This window comes from Nymphalis io, chromosome 21 (genome assembly GCF_905147045.1).
Source record: "Nymphalis io chromosome 21, ilAglIoxx1.1, whole genome shotgun sequence".
Taxonomy (NCBI): domain Eukaryota; kingdom Metazoa; phylum Arthropoda; class Insecta; order Lepidoptera; family Nymphalidae; genus Nymphalis; species Nymphalis io.
The window spans coordinates 8,013,592-8,037,201 of NC_065908.1; the positions used below are offsets into that span (position 1 = coordinate 8,013,592).

Below are 23,610 nucleotides of genomic sequence, written 5' to 3' on the forward strand. Positions count from 1 at the left end.
ATTGATAGAATTTTTTTACATTGACGGTTTATGAAAACATCGTAATTGAATCTGCAATCTCCAATGCAGGTTAGTGAATTAAGCTCCAAGTCTTCTTTTAAAGGAGAGAAAGCCTTGATAATAACTCTCAGTAGGCACTACTGCCATTTTTTTCCTTTGAAAGATTTTATTTCGTCTCGTTTTGTTCATTTAATTAACTCGTTCTTAAGTATTCAACCTTATCGCATATTATCCTCGTACTAAATTACTTTTAATTTAAATTGTATTCTATATTTAATTTATTTTTAAAGAGAAAAACGTGCGATTTTGATCTACAATAGTTTTATTTATATATTAAATAATAATACTACAATGTTTGATTGAATTATTTCAAGCATATACGTTATCCAAGAGCGTATAATCTACCCACTGAATCTCAACTTTATCAAATATGTCTTGTTGGGTTAAGAGAAAACTTTAGCTTTGATACGGGCAATTACTTTTTCGGAACTTTGAACTTTGCGGTGACCGAATAAAGTTGAAATTAGTCCTTGATGTCTTGTCAAAGAAAGAGATTTAGTTGAGTGAAATAATTTAATAATGATTATAAAAATAAGTCTTTGTAGACGGATTTTCTTCATTGTTTTGAGATATTTTATAACTCACTCCATTAATGACGTAACTAATGTAGATATAGTTATAATCTCAATATAGTTTTATATATTATAGGTTGGGTTTCTATTACTAAAAGTTATAAATCATGTCAATAAGAATTAGGTATAACTCTTCAGGCTTCAACTTTTCAAAGCAAGCATCTCTGTGTTTTATCAATTCTATATTTGTAACCGTGTACTTTCAATTAAGAAGCCGTTCTTTGGTATAGTTGAATAGTCCACCCCATCTTAAGCCGTGGGTAAGAGCCTACTAAGAAAAGTTTTTATGTTAAGCGCATTTATCAATACAATTAGCATAATATCTCAACAATCCTTACGGTGCCGGGAAACCAACCCACTCAAAGCATTCCTAAGGAGCAACGGCGTCAGGCAGGCGGTTGTAAAAGTGTGCACATTTTTATAAAGCGCTTACACTGCGCTGGATCGATTCGCAATCGAAAATGGTCCTCCGTACTGTACTTGTATCCTTCAACAGAAATTAAAGATGAATTCTGTGACTAAATAAAAAGTCTTTAACTGATCGGATATATATGTATAAATAGTTCAGAAACACTCGTAGTGTCATTTAACATGACACTGTTATACAAAATATTTGTCGATAAAAATTACTTATAAAAAAGATCTTAAAAACCAGCTCTCTCACAATTGTATAAAATATGTCGAAAACGGTTTTTGACTTCATTGGAAACAATGACGATGACGTCACGCATGTTTGTTGTCGGATCACCCTCACCGGAAAGTAATTATTCCCGTCCTAATTTCTTTTTTGTTCGTTTAACTCACGATTTTCGCGTTATATAATTGAGAATTCACGTTCCAATAAACGAGAATTTTAATTTGAAATCAAAAATTAGGCAATCGACGTCATTTAACGTAGGTATATTCATTAGTAGACCGGTAAGGTTTGTATCGTAAATGGTTACCTTGAGTTTTTTTTCTTCTTGTCTAATATAAATGGTTAATGGATCACTTCTTATTCCGTTAGTATGGGGGGCGAGTGTTACGTACCCTTAATTATTTTCTGTGAACGACAACGTGTTTACAAAATTACATGATAATCGATTGAGTAGTTAAAACGTGAAATTGTAACAAACAAAAGCACTTATAAGGACATTCGCATTTGTATGGACATGGATATAAAATGATCTGCTTATATCTAGTTTAAAGATATTAGACAGGTTCTAGAGCAACATATACACAAAAAAATAACTTATAAAAATTATGAGTATAAGATACTAAGCTTATAATATTTATTCATAGATTATTTATATTTAATCTGTGAATAAATATTAAATATTGTACCAAAAGGAACAAACTGCCCTTCATACATACGTCAATTGTTTCTCAAATTCAATTATAATACAATAAAATTAAAGCAATCAGCATTTATTTGCAAGGGCAATTTCGTCTTCAAACGTCTAATTTTGTGAAACGTACGTGAAATAAAAAAAAAATAACTGAAACGACTCCGAAATCCGCTCGAGCACCAGGCAATAAGTACCAGGCGAGTATAACAGTAAAGGAGGTAACAATTTCCCGTGCCGTCTCAATTCATTAGCTCTTTGGAGTCTCGTGTGTTGACTCAGCACTGTATTTCATTCAATTCTTATCTTTATAACCATCGAAATAAGGGCGATAAATAAGTGCACGTGAAACCATGTGTACGAGTAGCGTGTATAAATAAGTTACAGTTTGTATGTACTCTACGTGTTTATTTGTCCAACAATTCAGTTGTTCTTGGTGCTACCAACTTCGCAGTTAACTTGGTTACGGCTAACTAAAGGTTACATTGATGTTGAAGCTGCGTGCCCTTTACGCACACTTTTAACTTTAGCCGTATTAATACAAAATCCACAATGCTGATAAAGATAACAGAGTAATCACATTAAAATATTGGAAATTTTCATATAAAGCGTCTATCACTATAGTAAACATATAAATATTCATTAATAATTAAAATCTAGAACATTTATGAGACCTATTTGATATATTGTGACTATTAGGGAATGTCATCGAAAGCTATAAAGTTATAAGTGAATAGTAAATATTTACCGTACCGCAAAATTACATAGTACATGTTAAATCAACAAATGCAAATGAAGACATAACCGTCGTTCAATATAACAGTTCCTTAATTAAGTCGCAAATGTTAAAGGTGCTTCGATCTGCCGTCAGGTGTTTGCAAATAGAAACGGACCCTCGTCAACGGTCGATGTGGGCATTTTGCATATACTATGTTTGTGATGTCGTGGTCTCCGACCGGGTCAAGTTTATTGAGTAGAGCTGAATTAATGGCTTGGTTTATTAATAGATTTCCAGTGAATAGGGCGTCCTCGGATCATTGTCTAGGCTGGATAGGTTTGTTTTGATGGTGTTAATTAGCTAGATTAATTTTAATAGGCATTGCGGTCTAGGCTTTGTGTCAGTGTTTAATAATGTAATATATTATTATTACTGGTGGTAAGGCTTTGTACTGGTGGGTTTGTGCAAGCTCTTCAGGGTAGATACCACCCACTCATCAGATATTCTACCGCAAAACAACAGTACTTGGTATTGTGTTCCGATTTGAATGCTGAGTGATGCAGTGTAATTACAGGCACATAGGACATAACATCTTAGTTCTCAAGGTTGGTGGCGCATTGGCGATGGAGGCGATGGTTGACATTTCTTACAATGCCGATGTCTATGGGCGTTGGTGACCACTTACCATCATTTGGCCCATATGTTCGTCCGCCTACCTATACTATAAAAACAAAAACATATAAAATTACATCCTAAACAAATTTTGTATTAACTTACGACCTAAAATCTTCATTAAATAAACGATGTAAAAGTGCCTATATTGAATGAAAAAGAAGGTAAATTACGCGCTTAATTTGCCAGCCGACTTTGCAAACAACGTCAAGCGTTTTGATGGCGTCTACCCTTACGGTTGTAAACAATTTTAATAAAGCTTAGAGTTATAAAGTAACAAAATTTTTGGCAACACGTATGTGGATTACATTTACAAAGAATGTCGTCGCGTCAAAACGATTTCTCCTGTATTTTTTTTTTATATACATAGAATAGGAAGGCGAACGAGCATATGGGCCACATGATGGTAAGTGGTCACCAACGCCCATAGACATGGCATTGTAAGAAACGTTAATCATCGCTTACATCACCAATGCGCCACCAACCTTGGGAACTAAAATGTTATGTCCCTTGTGCCTGTAACTACACTGGCTCACTCATCCTTCAAACCGAACAACAACACTACCAAGTACTACTGTTTTGCGGTAGAATATCTGATGAGTGGGTGGTACCTACCCAGACGAGCTTACATAAAGCTCTAACACCAGTAGTATTAATAATATATTTTCGTAAGCACGTCTGAAGGAACATTATTGCATTGTTTTATCATTGAAACACGCAAAATGTATATTTAACAGGCTTTTATTAACCTTTAGTAGGTGTAGGTCAAATTTTACAATTGTTTCTTTAATCAGTTCCACACGACCAATTTATTATCTAATAGATATTTTGCAATCACTTTTAACGCTGATTACAATACACTTTATTTATTACGGTTTTACATTGAGAATTCATGTAGATTTAATAAAAGCTTGTATTGAGGAACTAAGACCTGTTTATGGACACCATCCACTGAACTTAAACAGACTAATTAAAAAAGCAATGACTGAATAATATTTTATTGGTAGGTGTTCGAAACGAGTCACTTTGATTTCAATAAGCCTTTAGATACTGTCTAACTATTGCTTAAGGTCTACCGGCTTTATTCCCGTTGTTTAGCTAGTGGTTAGTTAAACAATGCTGTCTTCTTCTTTCGAATGCCATATCAATAATGAAAGAAAGAGAGAAATTAGTGATGTACTAAACATAAGCTAAGCAATATTTATAAGTAAGGCCATTAGTTTTCTATATATTCTCTTATAGTTGAGATTCTGTTGTTTTTTTTTTTTTTTTGTTATATTTATTTTCATATTGTGTTAATGAAGAATGCATAGGTTTAAAAAAACAACTACAAAAACAAATTTGTATTTTTTATTTCATTTTATGTTGTCGCGATACTTTGTGAATGTTTGTGTACACTTGTAATCTATATACATATCATATATAGAAGTTGTTTTTTTTTCTTTGGTAGTTATGTATGCCAACGTTTAATATGTATATAGTTAGTGTACCTATCAAATAAATAAATATAGTAATGATGCGTAAAAATGTCGTCCAAATTAGTAATTAGCATATATTTACGTTAAAAAAAATTGTTGTATAGCTAACTGTTGGACATAACCACAGATGGTGACTAAGCTCTTAAACATAAAAAGAGATGTTAAGTACTCTTCTCTTATCGGTCGTTTGCTTCATTGCTGAAGGTCGTGTCTAATCAAGGGTCACGATCTCTATGAATTTTCTCCAATCCGTCCTGTCCTCAGTTTACCTCGGGGATGTGGTCACTTGAAGACCAGTGAGGTTGGTAACGTAGGCCGACCACCGTGTGGGGCAGCGGCCACTTGGTCGTTTCCTCTCTACTTTGCCAAGCACCATCAGCTTGTCTAGGCTGTCAGGCTGCCTTCGCGCTATATGACTAAAAAAACGAAGGACACGCTGGTAGCAAATATTATATTAATATAATACATAAAGACGAAGCAAGTTACTAAACATGAAACTCTTTCATCAATATTAACCGTCACTAATTTTCCGAATGTTCATATTAACTTTGTTTTGCCGATCAAAGGCGACGGGTCGTTGTGATGGACTTTGATAAAAGTCGGACAAATTAATGAAACATGACGGAACCGAGAGGAATCGTTGACTTTTATTGAAGACTTACATTACTTTAGAAGTTATCGCTGATGGATACTTTGAAAATTAACTCGATTAAAGTTTGAAATTTGTTTCTAGTCTTTTATATAAACTTCTATTGTTCATCAAAACATCAATATATAAAATCGTATTTTTTCAACAAAACATTTATGTTTGGCAATAAATGTTCAGATCAACGAATACATTTCTGAAAACTAATTAATCTTAACTCGTCATCATAACCTGCATCAGACAGACAGACGATCATATATCTGAAATTGTGATACCAATAAAGCTTTTGTCTTTCAATTGTAATTGCGCAACACGAAAATACCGCATCAGTTTCAGATAATAAGATATTAATTATACACAACAATATGTCCATAATTGTGATTGATTGAATTATATTCGTTTGCGAAATATGTTACTTTTATAATGGACGCAATTACAGGACCTTGTGTAGGCTGTTATTAGAATGCGATCAATTTCCTTTCGCCTTCTGTCTTAATATCTCAATAACAAAAAGAAATAAGATAAAATCAAATAAATCAGACGCGTTGAAAAGATTTATGTCCTCTTTTCAATTTATCAGTATTATTTACATTTAGAGTTGTAATATATAAATGTTTGACAAAAATACGTGGATTGAATGATTGCTGGATCTCGCGCAAGAACCAAATGTATGTAATTTTTTAAAATAAAATCTAACATGTACATTTATGTGTTCGTATGGTGAAGATATTAAGAAGCTAGTACAAATGTTGTAAACTCTATGAACATATTTCAATGTATCATGACGTCAGCTTATTTATTTTGAAAAGCAATAAATATAAGGTCGTATCAAATAAATGTATCTAAAAGGACAATTTTATATATAATATATCAGACATAAATCCCGCATCTCAAAGGTGACTCGACGATTTTTTTACATCGTATCCTCTATTTCATCCGCTTTAAACCATTGCTCGTTTAGACGGCTCGGGACGTTGCTACCTGGACCGTTTTTTTTTTATTTCAAGGCTAAAACTTGCTCATAATGGAACCAACCGTTTTGAATGCCCGCTGCGATACAAAAAGGATTATACGATTATAATTTTGTGACCGTTGATTTTGATTAAAGACTTTAAAATCGTGATAAGGAAATGTTCCTTTTTTTGTTTCTCTACGGTTCACTTCAAACAATGCAGGCTAGTTTTTTTTTGTTAACAATTGTAATTTCAATCCAATTCGAAGCAGTGATTTTATTGTGGTGAAAATATAAACCCCGATATTAACATTGAACAATTATATTAATTTAAACTGTCATTAAGAAATCTAATTTAAAAAAAGAATTTTTAATTATTTCGTTAATATTAAAACATGAGATTACAAAACAATATGATTTCGTTATTACGATGTTTTATCAAGGTCTACGATCTATAAAATTTGTATATTACGAAAGGCTTTACAGGTTCATAAAATTATTAAGTATTTAACATATTTACATATTATTATTGTATTAAAAAGGCTCTCTTAATATTTTTTTCTTTGTATTAATGTAGCAAGCAGATTTTGCAACTATTGCATATAATTTTCAAGCCGAGATGGCCCAGTGGTAAGAACGCGTGAATCTTAATCGATGATCGTGGGTTCAAAGCACTACTGAATTTTAATGTGATTGTTTGCTTAATTTGTGATTGTAATTCATCTCGTGCTTACGGTGAAGGAAAACGTCGTTATTTTTTTTCTATGTACAGACACACGATAACTGCTGTCCCTTTGTATAGGTACTCATATAAAATAATCGATATTTCTTTCGTTGACCTTATATTGATTTTATTTATGCTTTGGATTTTCATCTTATACCTATACTGTTACTTGTTGCAGATATTGTGGTACCAAGCGAGCGGACGACGCTCTGGCCGGCGACCATGAATTAGATATCGCCGCGTACGATATCAAACGTAGGTTTACTAAATTTATTTTATATATACTACTTAATTTTACACGGCTGCCCAAAAATGGACTGCAATCTTTTCAGGATTCATGTATGTACTATAAATGTGAGTTTCTTTATTTCAGTATAACTTTAAATGCCTTAATAAATTTGGATGATTGGTGTATCGTTAGAATCCTTACATCATTCCGAATGAAACTGGCAATAAATATTTTACTTTTAGTTCGTTATTGGTAACGCAGACATGTTTTTAATTTTTGACGTCATCAATTTTTATTTACTCTTTACTAAAATTTAATAAACTTAAAGCTATTGATAAAAATTGCAATGTTCTACGTCGACAATTTAAGCTAAAAAAAGAGAAAAATCGTTATTTAAATTAAGTGAATTGCTTTAAGTGAAAAGCTCGCTATTTTGTGTTACCATTCATGAAAACTATGTTTTCGCCCGTGTTTATAATTTATATTTGACACATATATAGGTAGGTATATAGTTAATTTGAACGACCGGGAGTTTTCCATCCCGACAGCCATTGTTGGAAAATTCAACAGTAATAATAATTATTCAAACAGACGCCGTTTTAATGTTTGCTTAGGTCTTGATTGTACAATTAATATATGGAGTTGGCTTGCTAAACAAATTTAGACTTTAATCTTATTAGCTTAAGGCAGATTTTGCATAATTAGTTTAACAAGAGTTACTTATGCTAAAATTTCTGAATTTACTCACTTTATTAGATGTAAAATTTTAAAATGTAAAAAATGATATCTGATTATATAATAATAATAAAACCGTTTTGTTAGGGTGTAATTATTTCTATTGTAACGCTTAAATTTTAACCCATTATAATTTATACAAAATAAAGCTAATTGAATTGAAAATAAGTATATAATTTTACATTCATATATATTTGAGTTCTTTAGATTTTTTTTTTGTTTTTTTTATTTGATAACCTCATCCGTTTTTATCATAGCATATCCATGAAAATTAACAGGTAATATATAAAGTTTTTATATATATCACAAAATATTGGCAGTATAACATCTCTTACTTCAAGTACTACTCTCATTTCTGGTACTTGAGATTCAAACACGTTCCTCAGGTAATTTCACAGGTGTAAATTTTTTGCAAAATATTAGCTAAAATAATACTTATTATCTAAAACGAATGTATCGAAACATTTCTAATATTGCTATTAATGTTGTTTTTTTTTTCAAAGTCTCTCAGAAATTGCTCCTCCAGTCAACACAGAGCTAAATTACGACAGATTTGACTTGCCAGGGGCAATCGAAAACCCTGGCTCGGATGCCAGGGTTTTCGATTTAGTATACACATACAGGCATAGTTTGGTCAACCAGCTATTAACTAATAATATCATAAAATAAATCCGACATCTGTAATTTAATTCCACTTGATCGTAAATCGCTTAAAACTGCTGTGAGTTAATTTCGTATTAATTATATAAATTAATATACATTACGTGTGTGTATAGAATTATGTAAATTTGTCGTAATTTTGTTCTATTACGATATTTATTTAATGTTAAAATATAATTTAGAAATATATCCTTTAATAACCGGAAACCCTTTGTTGATATAGTTTATCCGGCTCGAAGGACCATATAACGAACCGGAGGTCAATCGGGTAGTCAAATAATTAATAAGTAACCTATAATTAATATTATTATATTGTTTGTTTATCTTAACTGATTACATGCAATTGTGAAAAAAAAACAGTGCAATTTACTACACTAAAGTAATGAGCGCCATCTGTTGACACTTATTTGTAACCATATTGTGTATTATTTGTAACTTAATCGGTCGTGAATCATGTATAAATACAAGAAGTATATAATACGTCTGTATATAAAATAATATCATATCAAACTCCACTCTGGCTTCTGAATATGTTAAATCTATACTAGAAAATTACATGAGTAGTATTAAATTTCTCAAATTCGATAGTAATTATGACAATATATGTTATTTATAACAGGAATATTATTTATGTCATTTTCTCTAACCACAAAGCGTGTTTGATAAAACGTTGTCGAATTTCATATGCAAACAAGAAAATACAAACCAATATATTTTATAGTAGCTAGAGTACACAGAACACATGACACGTGTCTTAGAATATATTAAGATTTTGTCCCTACGCCATTCCTTCGTAGCCGAACACGATTTACAATTAAGCTCTTAAGTTTTGGGTAAACTTGTATACCCTGAATTGAATGAAATACATTACGGCTTATTAATATTTATGTTAATACTAAACACTCTTACCTCTCTACGGTACAACCATGCTTATTAATTATTTATTTTAATTCATAATTATACAAGCAGCCACAATGGCGTTCTTATGGCAAAACAAATAAAGAATTCTAAAAATCTAAAAAAAATAGAGCTTGCCGTTCGCGATTGTAAAATCAAAATCAAATTTGATTTGGGATTTTTTCAGTCTGTCGAATAAATGTGCGATCATCAGCATAAAGTCTAACCATCGAATCAATTAATAGGTTTGCTTATAAATGTAAAACATTTGCGTGTTTTGAGTTGAAATTATTTTGTAACAGTAAGTCAAAATTACTAATCCGCGAATCAAAATAAGTTCAAATAAAAGCTCATAATTAGGTGTCAACTGTTTCTATTTCTTTATGTAGTGTTAAAAGAACGCTCGACACATAGACGCCATTGCAGTAGCCAATTAAATTCACCATGAAGCCTATTAATAAGTGAAATACGTTCTTTATACCACTCTAATGAATGGTCGCTTCCTTGAACTATAATTAATGATAACGTACTTCATGTTTTTTATAAATGCTGTCAATGCTCTTAATTATCAAGCCTATAAAAGATTCCGATTATATAACCGAGATAGCGATTAGAAACATCAAAATCGTTATGTGTTATTATGACAATTAAACTTAAGGCTATTTATTTGAAACGTAAAAATAACTTTAATATTAGTAATTACTCTTTCATATATTCATTCATACCAAATAGACACATGTCAAATATAAGGCCTCGACTTACAACAGTCTACTGTCTACTGGTGGTAGGGCTTTGTGCAAGCTCGTCTGGGTAGGTACCACCCACTCATCAGATATTCTACCTCAAAACAGCAATACTTGATATTGTTGTGTTCCGGTTTGAAGGGTGAGTGAGCCAGTGTAATTACAGGCACAAGGGACATAAAATCTTAGTTCCCAAGGTTGGTGGCGCATTGGCTATAAGCGATGGTTGACATTTCTTACAATGCCAATGTCTAAGGGCGTTTGGTGACCACTTACCATCAGGTGGCCCATATGCTCGTCCACCTCCCTATTCTATAAAAAAAAAAAAAAGTTTAATTAGCAGACAACCGAAATGCAACACCCATACAATATGCGCTTTAAACCTCCGCTGCCACAAAAACATCAGAAAAAAAAGATAATTAATTATTTTATCTGTGTAACAAATACATTGTTAAGAAATGACGGGGCTAAGTGAAATAAACAACAAGATGGACCAGTAATTTAAATAGCTTACGAAAGGCGCTCCTTGAGGACGCCATTACAACGACAATACTTCAAGTTTCGAATGACGTGTTCCATTTTCGAAGCACTTAACGCTGTATTGCGATAAGGCTTTTGTCTATGGTAATACGAGAATTCGTGTTCGAAATTCAATTTCTAAGATAATTGCTCATAGATAAAATACATATACGAGTATATGTATGTACATCTATTAATAATTTGTAAATATTTGCTATCAAAGTTGAAGCTTAAAATCAAATTGCAACTGTCGGCAAGTTTGTTTTTAAGTGTACAAAATTTGTCCATATTTCCACCCCAATCAAAACCACAGATTAAATAACAGAATGTCATAGTTTCTTCGGTTCGGAAACAGGCAATGACATGACGATTTCCGAATTAATTTCCGACGTTGAACAAATTTATAACGCTCGCCATTTGAATATAAATAACAAAAATGATAAATCGTAGATTTTAATTTGCTGTTACGAATATTTCCTATTTACAACATAAACAACGTATTTATGTTTTAATTGGGTAAAATTGATAAAATCAGTACCATATTATTTTCAATTGCGTTTAAAAACCATTTCTTTCCTTAAAACGAAACATTACTAATAATCAAAGAAACCGAGAGAGTTAATATTTTATCGAACTTAAAAAAAATGGCGTCCACTTGACTTCTGTTCATGTTAACAATTAAGAACTATTTTAAGATAAAACTTCTACGGTAGCTCTAACAGAAATACTTGTGATTCAAGTACTTATTTAAACAAATTTAAAAGTGCAGCTATCTAATGAAATATTTGTAAATTCGTACAAAATAATAATAATATTAACTGTTAGGAAATAAATGTCTTAATGTTACTCATATAAATTTTAGTAGTTCAACTTTTTACATAAGTTTGCTAATCAGTAAGTACAGCCTATAAATCCTACTACAAAGGAAATTTCCTACTACTTAGGTCCTACTATTAAGCCAAGGCTTCATAACATATTATGATACATATGTGGCAAAATTTCATCAAACACATGAAGGATTACTCTCGATATTAATATTTAGATACATAATACGTATTACAAATAAAAAATCTCATTACACATTGTACAACGTATATAAATCGTATCAACATTAAATCAAAAACAAGCAGGCTGTAATAAGGATTTTAAATTGTCACGGTACACAATAACAGTACAGTAATAGTATCAGCCTGGTAATGTCCCACTGCTGGTCTAAGGCCTCTTCTCTCTTTTGAAGAAAAATTTTGGAGCTTATTTCATCACGCTGCTCCAATGCGGGTTGGAAGAATAGACATGTGGCAGAAAAGACACATGCAGGTTTCCTCACGATGTTTTCTATCACCGTCAAGCAAGATATGAATTATAAGCACAAATTAAGCACATTACACGACCAAACGAATTCAAAGCTAACAACACTTCAAAATGTAGATTTTTTAATAACATTATGTTTTCAAAAGGTTATGGATAGCTGGACGAGAATTGAAGAAATAACTTAGACATAAAAATCAATTTCAACAATATATAACCGCACTAAACTAGCATTTAAAGTCGTGCAAAATTCCAATGGCGTTGTTTCGATTAATCCACACGTCAGCTACCAAGAGGTTTGACCAATGTTCCTGAATTTGGAAATTCCGAGAGATTCACACGAATACACGAAAACTGATCTATTTTGAAATGTATTTTGTGGACTGTACTGTATGTCAATCAATCAATCAACAGCCAATCGTTGTCCACTGCTGAACATAGGCCTCTCCCAAGGTGCGCCAAAGCTCCCTGTCCTCCGCCTTCCGCATCCAGTTGGTGCCCGCCACCTTCTTAAGGTCGTCGGTCCACCTGGCTGGAGGGCGCCCTACGCTGCGCTTGCCGATTCGCGGTCTCCACTCTAGGACTCGTCTGCTCCAACGGCCATCGGTCCTACGACATACGTGACCAGCCCACTGCCACTTCAGCCTGCTAATTTTGCAAGCTATGTCGGTGACTCCGGTTCTTTTCCGGATAATCTCATTTCTGATCTTATCCTTCAAAGATACTCCGAGCATAGCTCGCTCCATAGCACGCTGAGCGACTTTGAATTTGTGGACTAGTCCCGCAGTTAGTGTCCACGTTTCGGCACCGTATGTCATGGCAGGTAAGACGCATTGGTTGAAGACTTTCGTCTTCAAACATTGCGGTATAGACGACTTGAGGACTTGACGAAGGTTGTCAAATGCTGCCCATCCCAAGCGAATTCTTCGATCGGCTTCCTTCTCGAAGTTGTTCCTACCGACTTGTATTATCTGTCCTAGGTAGGTATATTCACTAACAACTTCGAGAGGTTTCCCCTCGACGTATATCGGTCCCGGCACGACATGCCTATTGAACATGACCTTGGTCTTGTCCAAGTTCATACCGAGACCGACACACCGGGAAGACTCGCCTAGGCTACGCAGCATTTCGGTGAGTTGTTCCAGCGACGATGACGATATCGTCAGCTATGATGACGATATCGTCGGCAAATCGAAGGTGTGAGATGTACTCGCCGTTTACATTGACTCCGTACCTAGTCCAATCCAGCGTTTTGAAAACGTCTTCCAACGCGTTGGTGAACAGTTTCGGGGATATTACATCCCCCTGTCTCACCCCTCTGCGCAGTTGGATCGCCTTCGTCTTACAGTCCTGGATGTGGACAGTCATTGTAGCGGCGTTGTACAGACATCTCAGTACCTCGATATATCTCCAATCGATATGACATCTCTGCAATGAGTCGAGCACTGCCCAGGTTTCGATGGAGTCGAAGGCTTTCTCGTAGTCCACGAATGCCATACACAGCGGCTGATTGTACTCTTCGGTCTTCTGCACAATCTGCCGAACAGTATGGATGTGGTCCACGGTGCTGTAGCCTGATCGAAAGCCGGCTTGCTCTGGGGGCTGGAACTCGTCAAGTCGTCTGGCGAGACGGTTCGTGACGACTCTTGAGAACAGCTTATACACGTGACTCAGGAGGGAGATTCGTCTGTAGTTTTTCAAGAGGGTTTTATCACCTTTCTTGAAAAACAGTACCACCTCACTCCCGCTCCACGTTTCCGGGGTCTTGCCATGTTGGATGACGGAATTAAAGAGGCTTGCTAGCTCTTTCAGGACCGGAGTCCCGCCTGCCTTAAGCAACTCTGTTGTGATTCCGTCATCTCCCGGAGCTTTGTTGTTTTTAAGCTGTTCTAGAGCCGCCCTAATCTCTCCTTGGTCAACGACCGGGAGCTCCTCGGAGTAATGGCGCATAAGAGGGGCGCGCTGGTCATCAATACTGATTCCCACGGGTTTATCCGATCTTGAAGAGAACAACTGCCCATAAAACCTCTCTACTTCTCCGATAATCTCAGGCCTAGAGGTAACGACCCCACCATTTTCAGTTTTAAGTTTTGTCAGACGCGGCCTCCCAAACTTGCGAGCGAACACTTTCGATCCCCGATTTTGCTCAATCGCAGCCTTGATGGCACGGGTATTGGAGCGTCGGAGATCGCGTCGCGTCAGCGTTTTTATTGTTCGGTTTAAGGCCTTATCTGACAAAAACGATGGTAGTTCTCGTCGTTTTCTCATGAGCTCGAGTGTCTCAGCAGAGAGTTTTGGTGCGTTGTCTCTTCTCTGTGGCGGAAAACACTTGCGGGATGTGTTTTGCAGTATTTTGACCAGCGTGTCGGTTCTCTCATCAATGCTGCTTATGGTTTCCAACGCGGTGAATTGATTTTGAAGTTCCATTTGGAACTTTTCGGAGCCTTGAGCAGCTTGGAGCATGGTAGGTCGGAGAGTAGACCTCATCATTCTCGATCTTTCGGCTTTTAAATTGATATTTAGTGCCTCGAACCAAGCGGTGATCACTTCCGGTATTAAACTTGTTGATCACTGAAACATCTCTAAATATGTGCCTTTTATTCGAAATGATAAAGTCTATCTCGTTCCTTGTCACGTTATCGGGGCTTCGCCAGGTCCACCTCCTCTGAGGCTTTTTTTGAAAGAAAGAATTCATCAAAAAAAGCCCCTGCGCTTCGAGAAAGTTTACCAGCATTTGCCCCCTGTGATTTCTGCAGCCCAAGCCGTAAGGTCCGACTTTCGATTCACCGCTATCTTGTACTCCCACTTTAGCATTAAAGTCTCCCATAACAACATTGTAGTGGGCCCTCGAGGTGTCGTTGAGGGCCTTTGCGATGTCCTCGTACATCGCTTCGACCACATCATCAGAGTATGTCGAAGTTGGCGCATATACCTGTACAACCTTCAGGGAGTACCTGTCGGAAAGTTTTAGGACAAGGTACGCTACCCGGTTCGACACACTACTGATTTCCACAATGCTGCTAATGAGATCCTTTTTGACTAGAAAACCGACACCACCCTGGGAGAGGTTATCACCTTCGCGGAAGTAGAGTAAGTTACCGGACTCTAGAGTTATCGTGTCCTCCCCCTGTCTTCGGACTTCAGATAACCCCAGTATATGCCAGTTTATATGACTTAACTCTACTTCTAATTCGGCGAGGTGATGGTCCAGCCTCATCGAGCGTCCATTATACGTTGCCATTTTCAGTCGTTTTATACGGTAGCCTGCCGTGAACCGGTGATTCTTAGCACCCCCTGCCCTGCCGATACCGCGACCGCTACCTTGGTCGGGCCTAGCGGGCTTGCCGGTAACTGGGGGCCTTTTTTTGGGCGCATCTGCCATTAAGGGAGGGGTTTGCCCATACTCGCCGCGCTGGGCAGGCGTGTTGGCGAGCGCAGTAGGGGGTAAGATGTTTATGGGAGGGGGGACGCTGCTGCCCATCCCCCCTTTTCCCCGTCCCTCAGTCGCCTCTTACGACACCCACGGGATGAGATTGGGGGAGTACTATTCTAAGCCGGTACTCCACGGCACGGTACTGTATGTAAGAATCGTGAAATTGATGATTTAGGTATTTTTCCTTTTTAAGTTTTAATGCTATATGGTTTTGAAATGTTTTTCAGTTAGTGTCAGCGGAAATATCTTTCAATAATGAATGCTTTTTAAGTTAACCGACGACAATAATCAAGTGAAAAATTTTCTTTAACAAAAATGTAAATATTAGGAAATTATCTTGCTCAAATTTCAACGTACGACTGTTATTTCTCTCGTAATCCATCCACTTAATACAACACTAAATACTTTTTAGTATTTATTTACTAAGATTGTCCGGAGTCTGGTAGTTAAAAGTGTGTCCTCAGAAAGCAAGTAAAGCCGTTGGTCCAGCGCTTGAACACTTTCCGTTAGAATCCGATTGCCGTCCCATCAGATTATGAGAATGAGGGACTAGAGAGTGCACCTATGTTTGTGCACACGTGAGTGCGCTATAATATATTCTGCGTAGCTGGCTAATCTGTCCTGAGGATAGACGCCGTGGCCGAAATCGCTCAAGAGGCTCGCATCATCATCAATCTATTCACTAAGACACATCAGTCACTTCTTGTATTTTTCCATCGGGTGTTTCAAAATCTATCCAATAATATAATCATTTGAATTGATTACTATCCACGATTGCACCTTGTGCTTGTATTATATATTTTTCTTCATCAACCACTCCTATGCAGTTTTACTAACTGAGAACGGAATTTGAAATTTGTAAAGCATGAAATTCAAATTAATTCGTACTTCGTACCGTAGTTCCTCCTTAATTGTTATACATATTTAAAATGTAAATTAGCAGAGCACACGACGATGAAGTTTTCATATTTGACTGTCTTGATGAACTAGCGTTACAGACTTGTTTGGAGTTAAGGTAGATTTTGTGATAAAGATTGATGAGGATTTATAAGTGTGAAGGATTACAAAAAGCTTAAAGAAATATATTCTTTATATATGTTTATATTATGAACTATAATGCTATATACTTACTTTTTTCATCTTGCGGGCCGGCAAGGCGAGGGCGCCTAGTGAGATCGTTCTTCCCGACTGTACTGGCCGTCGTCGCGTTTGGACTCTACTACTACTTACCATCAGATGGAGTAAAATCATTTGCCTTGGCAAATATAAAAAAAAAAACTTGGTGATTGGGCTTTGTGCTAGCCTGTCTGGGTACGCATTGACGATGTAAGCGATGGTTGACATTTCTTACAATGCCACTGTCTATGGGCTTTGGTGACCACTTACCATCGGGTGGCCCATTTGCTCGACTGCCTACCTATTCTATTAAAAATATATTGTGATACTACATAACAAAGAGTTACCTTCGTACATATTTACGAAATACTAATAAAATATCTATTTAAACAATTTGATATTTTATTTGTATTTCTTAAGTATGTGTTCATGGCTCAACACATACTTAAGTTCGGATTAAAGGGATCTTTAATTAATACAATAAGTAATAGGTAGTTGATTGAATTTTTTTCTTTCCTGTGAAATCTGTAATATTTTTATCATAACCAAGAATTCAAACCAAGAAACAATATCTTAAACCAACCGTAATTTATCTGAATCCTTATTTACTTCGTTTCCGAATCACGTTCTGTGTTAAGGATCCATAAACTTCCGTCTGTATTAAGTTCACTGGAGGTCTTATTTTATAGCAAAAATTCTTAGGAAAGCGATGAAACCTTCCCCACAGGTGCCTAGTATTACCTATTCCGATACCACTTTACATTTGTACACAAATTATTGATTACACAAATCTAAACCTTATTTCCAAAGATATTAAGTGTATAATGAAAAAAATACTGTTTATATATGTTCTCGTGTACCGCGAATGTACTGTATGAGCTGTTTCAAACATTTGTCATCGAGATCTCGATAAGCAAATGTTTCATTTTTTTTTATCAAGGACGTCGTCGTTAGTTTTGTGAAAACCAAGTTTTTTTTAAACTATCATATAAAGGAAGTTTATTTTTCCGTTGAATATTAAACAAGTCAGGTGTGACTCAGATTAAATTATTATTATTTAAATTTACTGAGTGAGTTCTTGTGAGTGAATTGTGAATTTTTTTGTAACGAGTCTAATTCAAATGCATATTCACAGTAGTAAAGATAAACAAAAGTCAAAAGGTCAAAATAAACAAAAGTCAAAAGGTCAAAATCGTTTATTTATCATTACACCTCTTGCCACTGGAGTCGTTTATATTTCAAATGACAATACAATTACCTGACCCTTACTTGTTGCTACATAGGATTGACACATTACAAAACTCAAATCAACATGCAATTTTTCCTTTAATATATAATATACACAACAAGTTGATTTAAACAGTTTTATGTATTTATAATAATAATGAGATTAGCCATCTGCGCAGGAAATATTATACTGCAGAAGTGTGTGTGTGCGCAAACACGAGTGCACTCTCTATTCCCCAACTTTCATAATCCGATGGGACGGCAATCCAACACGACCGTTCAGGTGCAGGACCAACGGCTTTATGTGCTTTCCGAGACACGGGAGTGCACACACTTCCAACTTCCAGAGTCCGGGCTGCTACTCTGTATTCTACTCTGGGTCTGCGGTCTTACATCAAGCCACTACACCAACGAGGCAGTCAAGTTTTATTTATACTTTACATATGAAACATAGATTGATTACAGGCAACACCAAGGATCTGGTCCTAAATACATATATATTAATTTTCTCTACGGTTGAACTTTAACATACTAATTCTCGCTGGACATCGAGCTGCAATTATTCAGAATAGTTTCCCCCAGGACATAAGTGTAGACAGTTAAACGGTATTTCGATTATAGGCTACCAACAAACGTGACGATTATAATTGTCATTTAATATCAACAATATTTGTATTAAAAATACTGCTGATTAAAATACATATTAACATTGTAACAGCCTGTGCATATCCCACTGCTGGGCTAAAGGCCTCTTCTACCTTTTTGAGGAGAAGGTTTGGAGCTTATTCCACCACGCTGCTCCAATGCGGTTTGGAGGAATACACATGTGGCAGAATTTCAGTGAAATTAAACACATGCAGGTTTCCTTACGCTGTTTTCCTTCACCGTAAAGCACGAGATGAATTATAATCACAAATTAAGCACATGAAAATTCAATGGTGCTTGCCCGGGTTTGAACCCACAATCATCGTTTAAAATTCACGCGTGCTTACCACTAGGCCATCTCGGCTTAAACATATATATATACTATCACCCAAATAATCAATATTTTTAATTAATATTCAGTATTGTCCTTGAATTCTATGTGCTTTGCATTAGAGCATTTTTTCATAAGAAGATATAATTTGATAACGATACCAAGCACTATATACATACAAGAAGCGCTTTACAACGTTTCCGAATCGACTTCATAGCTATGTTGTGCAGCTAAGTATGTGTGTGTGGGAGTTGTATATATAGACGATAAACGAAATAAGTGTGATTGTATTGACGCAACGCATATTTTTTTTATTTTATGAGGAAACGAAGGATATGAAAGATAGAAACGACTCATAGTAAAACGTACAAACGACACATTCTCGTACGTTACGTGTGTGGACCACAAATAGTCAAAAGTCAATAAGTCACAAAGAATAAACTTGGCCCAGTGGCCAGAAGATCTAAACCTTAAACATGCGGGTTCAAGCCAAAACCACTGCGTTTTCAAGTGCTAAATTTTTAGTAGTAAAACCTTGTTAGGAAACCTGCGTGTGTTGAATGTAATTCTAATGTGTATCACCAATCCGCATTGAGACTTCTCAAGAGATTAGTCCAGCTGCGGAACATTTACGAGCTGTATTTTCAATGACTACAAATTAGGCTGTCAAAGCCATTACAGAACGCCATCGTCACTAATACAATTTCACACGAAATATGATTTTCTCGGGCATTTAAACGCTACACGTGAAAGAGACCTAATGCATTTCAATCAGTGCGTCGCGGTAATGACATTTAGGACTCTCAATTACATTACGCCCGTGTCACGTATAGAGGATGTATCATATAAATTAATGTACACTTGAGAGATGCATATATATATATTATATGTTTATACAAAAAGGAAAGCTAATTACAATTAACTATTAATTTCACGTTATTGATCTGTAAACATCACAGCGCTCGGTAGACGGTAGGGTTAACAGGCTTCGAGCGTCAAACGAATAAGCGTAAGATTTCGAGCGTCAGACGACGTCAGCGTAAGATTGGTTTTTACACAGCTATTCTCGTGTGCACACAACATTTTTTCATATTATTAATTTTATACTTCTAATATCTTCATACATATAAAGGCTTGTTCATTAAAATCAGTTTAACCACAACGTATGTAAATGTAATAATGTCTCATTGGTCTAGTGGCTAGATATAAGGCCGCTGACCCGGATGTCCTGGGTGCAAATTCCCAGGTCAGGCCAATAAAAAGTTATTGGGTTTTTCGGTCAGAAAATTCTCTGTAGCAGCCTGGGGTCTGGAAGTGGGAAGTGTTTACACTCCCGTGCCTCGAAAACCACGTCAAGCCGTTGGTCCTGCGCCTAAGCTCTTTACGGTCGTGCCGGATTGCCGTCACATCGGATTATGAGAGCTAGGGAATAGAGCGTGCACCTGTGTTTGCGCACACACTTGTGCACTATAATATATCCTGCGCAGTTGGCTAATTTCTCTTGAGATTGGCCGCCGTGGCCGAAATCGGTCTGGAGGGAATTATATGTAATGCGTTATAAATTAAATGCTAGTTTTATTTTAAATTTTCTAAATTAATTCTAAAACGTGATATCTTATAAACCTATAATGATTCAATCGTGCTTGTAAAAGTCTACTTGAATAATTTAGTAGGAGTCGTATTTGTGTACCACCAAACCGCAATGACGTAATGTTGTGAAGTAAGCAGAAGTAGGAGATTTATAGGCTCTTTTACAATTTTTCATTGCAGTTTGCTAATCAAAATAAAGCTATAACCGAAATTCCGTCTAGAGGACATTATAATAGTCTTACGAGACTAAGTACCATCTTTAATTCCACGAAGCGACCGCAAACATTATAATTGTGCCGAAACATATTTACGTTTTAAGCAACATTTTAATAAACATCTTATATTAATTACCTAATTTTATTCGATATGGCTATATTGATTTGTCAATATCCTTTTAATTTGACATTTCAAACGTAAATAAGGAAAACGAATGAAAAACAAAGATTCCAGTACTGTAGTTATGTGTGTCATGAATTTAATTACATACTATTCAATGCCTATATAATAAAACTGACAAAATAATATATTCATAAAAGAAAAAATCGGAGTAAGAGATCAATGTTGTTTATTGTAAGCCTTTATACAAATCATCATAGGACGGATAACATATTAGAAGTTTGTAGAGGCTTATCGCTTACAACAACTTCAGGAGATCTTAGTGGTAGAAATAAAAATTAATAAAAAAAAACGTTAAACATTAAATACATACGTCCTGAATTAATGATTTTATAGCATTAGCCCTGAATGAAAGTGTCATTCACTCAAGATGATGTAACGATTGTTAGGTTACCATGCATTCAATTATGTTCAGTTATTTCAAGTTATGATGGAATTAAGAAACTCAGATAAATATATTAGAAAACATTACACTCGTTTTTTGGCAGCCGTGTAAAATAAGGTATTGACAGTATTTAATATGTATTCATTACTATTGATTCAAGAAGATGAAGGACTTAAAATATAACTCGGCTAGAGTTTCCGAGAAGTTTTTTTGTAGAATCTACATTCCGATGTATTGATGATGAAAGGGATTGTTAAGATTTCTATAGTACTAATGTCTATGGGCGGTCCATTTGCCCTGGCGGCCCATTTGCCTGTTCCTATTTCAATAGAAAAAAAAAACATCAAAACCGTTCATTCTGTTTCGAGATTATTACTAACAATAAACATTTCTAACCCAAAAAATAGGAAAGAATGACTCGTAACATTTCGAGATAAATGTAAACAGAGTTACTTGAAATGAAATTAATTAAGACATTAACATTATCATAACTTAATTAAACAGTACGGCACGCGTGCGCAAAAATTTAATATGACGTAACTTGACATCCCTTCGCTGAGATAAAATGAATTTTATCCAATTATCTCGAAGACTGGAAGACAAAGTGGAGTATTAGCTTCATTCCCCCATTTCAAGCCTCTGAGATAGTTGAAATGTTTCCGTATATTTTATGTTATGTATTATAAAAGCAGATGGATGATTATATTATTATAATGATATCAACATAAGGGAGATATTCTCGAAATTAAAAATGTATTAGATGTATTATAGCTTTTTTAACAACCTTTGAAATCTACTCTTTGAAATCACCAGTGTAAGATATATTAAGTATCGCTCAATGTCAAAGTGCCTCCAACGTTGGTATATAAGATGTATTTTGTGCCTGTAATAACATTGGATCACTTTAAACATTATAATAATAAAAGATAAATGTTTAACCTTATGTTTTAATTTATTTAAACTTAAAACAAAAGGTTAAACATGACCGTAACTTTCGGCAAAGCTGATTAAAGTCAGATAAACGAATTTGTTTTTTTTATGTTGGCAAATGACATTGGCGGTGTAATAAATATTTTACATCGCCAATGCGTCACCAACCTAGAGAACAAAGATGTTATGTCCCCCGTGCCTGTAGTTACACCGGTTTTAATCTAAACGTTCATTAGTATTGCATCGGCTTCGACCCAACAATGAAAATTATTTAGCGCTTCAGTAAACTGTCGATTAATCACTTACAAATCTATATCCATCATTTATAGAATTTAATGGACACCCTACAAATTTACATTTACATAGTAACTAATGTTTGTATAATAATTTAAAGTTTTCTTCTCTCATTTCAGGTGAGTTATGGCCAGCTTCTTTTGTAAGTAACAATTATTATCTACGATGACGCATGATACTACCCTTGCTTTTTCTTATATAAGATATTCCCCGCGACTCTATCCCTGTTAATTTTTTCCCGTAACTCCTGTCATTTATGCGCGCCCATTACTTTTCGCCCGCGGCTGTGTCACTAACTAAATAGGTGGCAATTTTTTTTTTGCGATTTTTTGTTTTTTTTTTTTTTTTTGATGTGAATACGACTTTCAGATTTATAATATTAGTATATAGATATACGATAGCTGTAAGTTTGTTTCCGAATCTAAAACATACTGCGATTGACATCTTTATAAAAATAGGATAAAATTTTAAGACGTACATACATAGATATTATTTAGTCTATGTATGTAGTTTATATGTTGAAATTTTTTTTTAATTGCAGCCACTACTGACTTTCCCCTAGACTATAATCAATTTTTATTTTCTCCTAGACTATAATCAAGGTTATAAAGGTGATCATTTAAAAAAATCTACGTAACGATCATCAGTATGATTGTCATATATAAACAGTATCGCTCTTGGTTTTATAGTAAAATGACAGATCATATCAAAATATTATTTTACATATAAAATCAGGCACTCGAAATTTATTGATATAAATTATAGAATAACATCTCGCCTATTCATAAAATAGTCTTGAAGGAGTTTCTCCCCCATCTCCCTAAACTTGCGTATCTTTTATCAAGATAAATTCGAACCATTTTTATTATTATCGCAAATATATTTAGAGATACAATTTATGATGTCACGTCTAATAAAAGAATCACATACATTTTAAGGTTTTTATCAAGGTACAATCTCTTATCAGTCTTTTGAGCTTTGGGACGTTGACGAAATAATCTTATCTCAGCGCAACTAAAACGCTA

At 35.1% G+C, this 23,610-nt stretch overlaps 1 protein-coding gene across 8 annotated transcripts in view; it reads left to right on the top strand.

The window, feature by feature from the left end:
• The window catches only part of LOC126776764 (brain tumor protein), a 486,286-nt gene that overhangs the window by 392,491 nt on the left and 70,185 nt on the right, over nucleotides 1-23,610 (top strand). For 5 of the 8 annotated variants that reach the window (XM_050499512.1, XM_050499511.1, XM_050499513.1 and 2 more), the window contains 2 exons: nucleotides 7,326-7,402; nucleotides 22,705-22,727. The exons of 2 other annotated variants lie outside the window; for them this stretch is intronic. The gene's annotated coding sequence lies outside the window, so the exon portion shown is untranslated. The remainder of the gene's footprint in view (nucleotides 1-7,325; nucleotides 7,403-22,704; nucleotides 22,728-23,610) is intronic. One more of the 8 variants, XM_050499509.1, reaches the window with a different exon arrangement.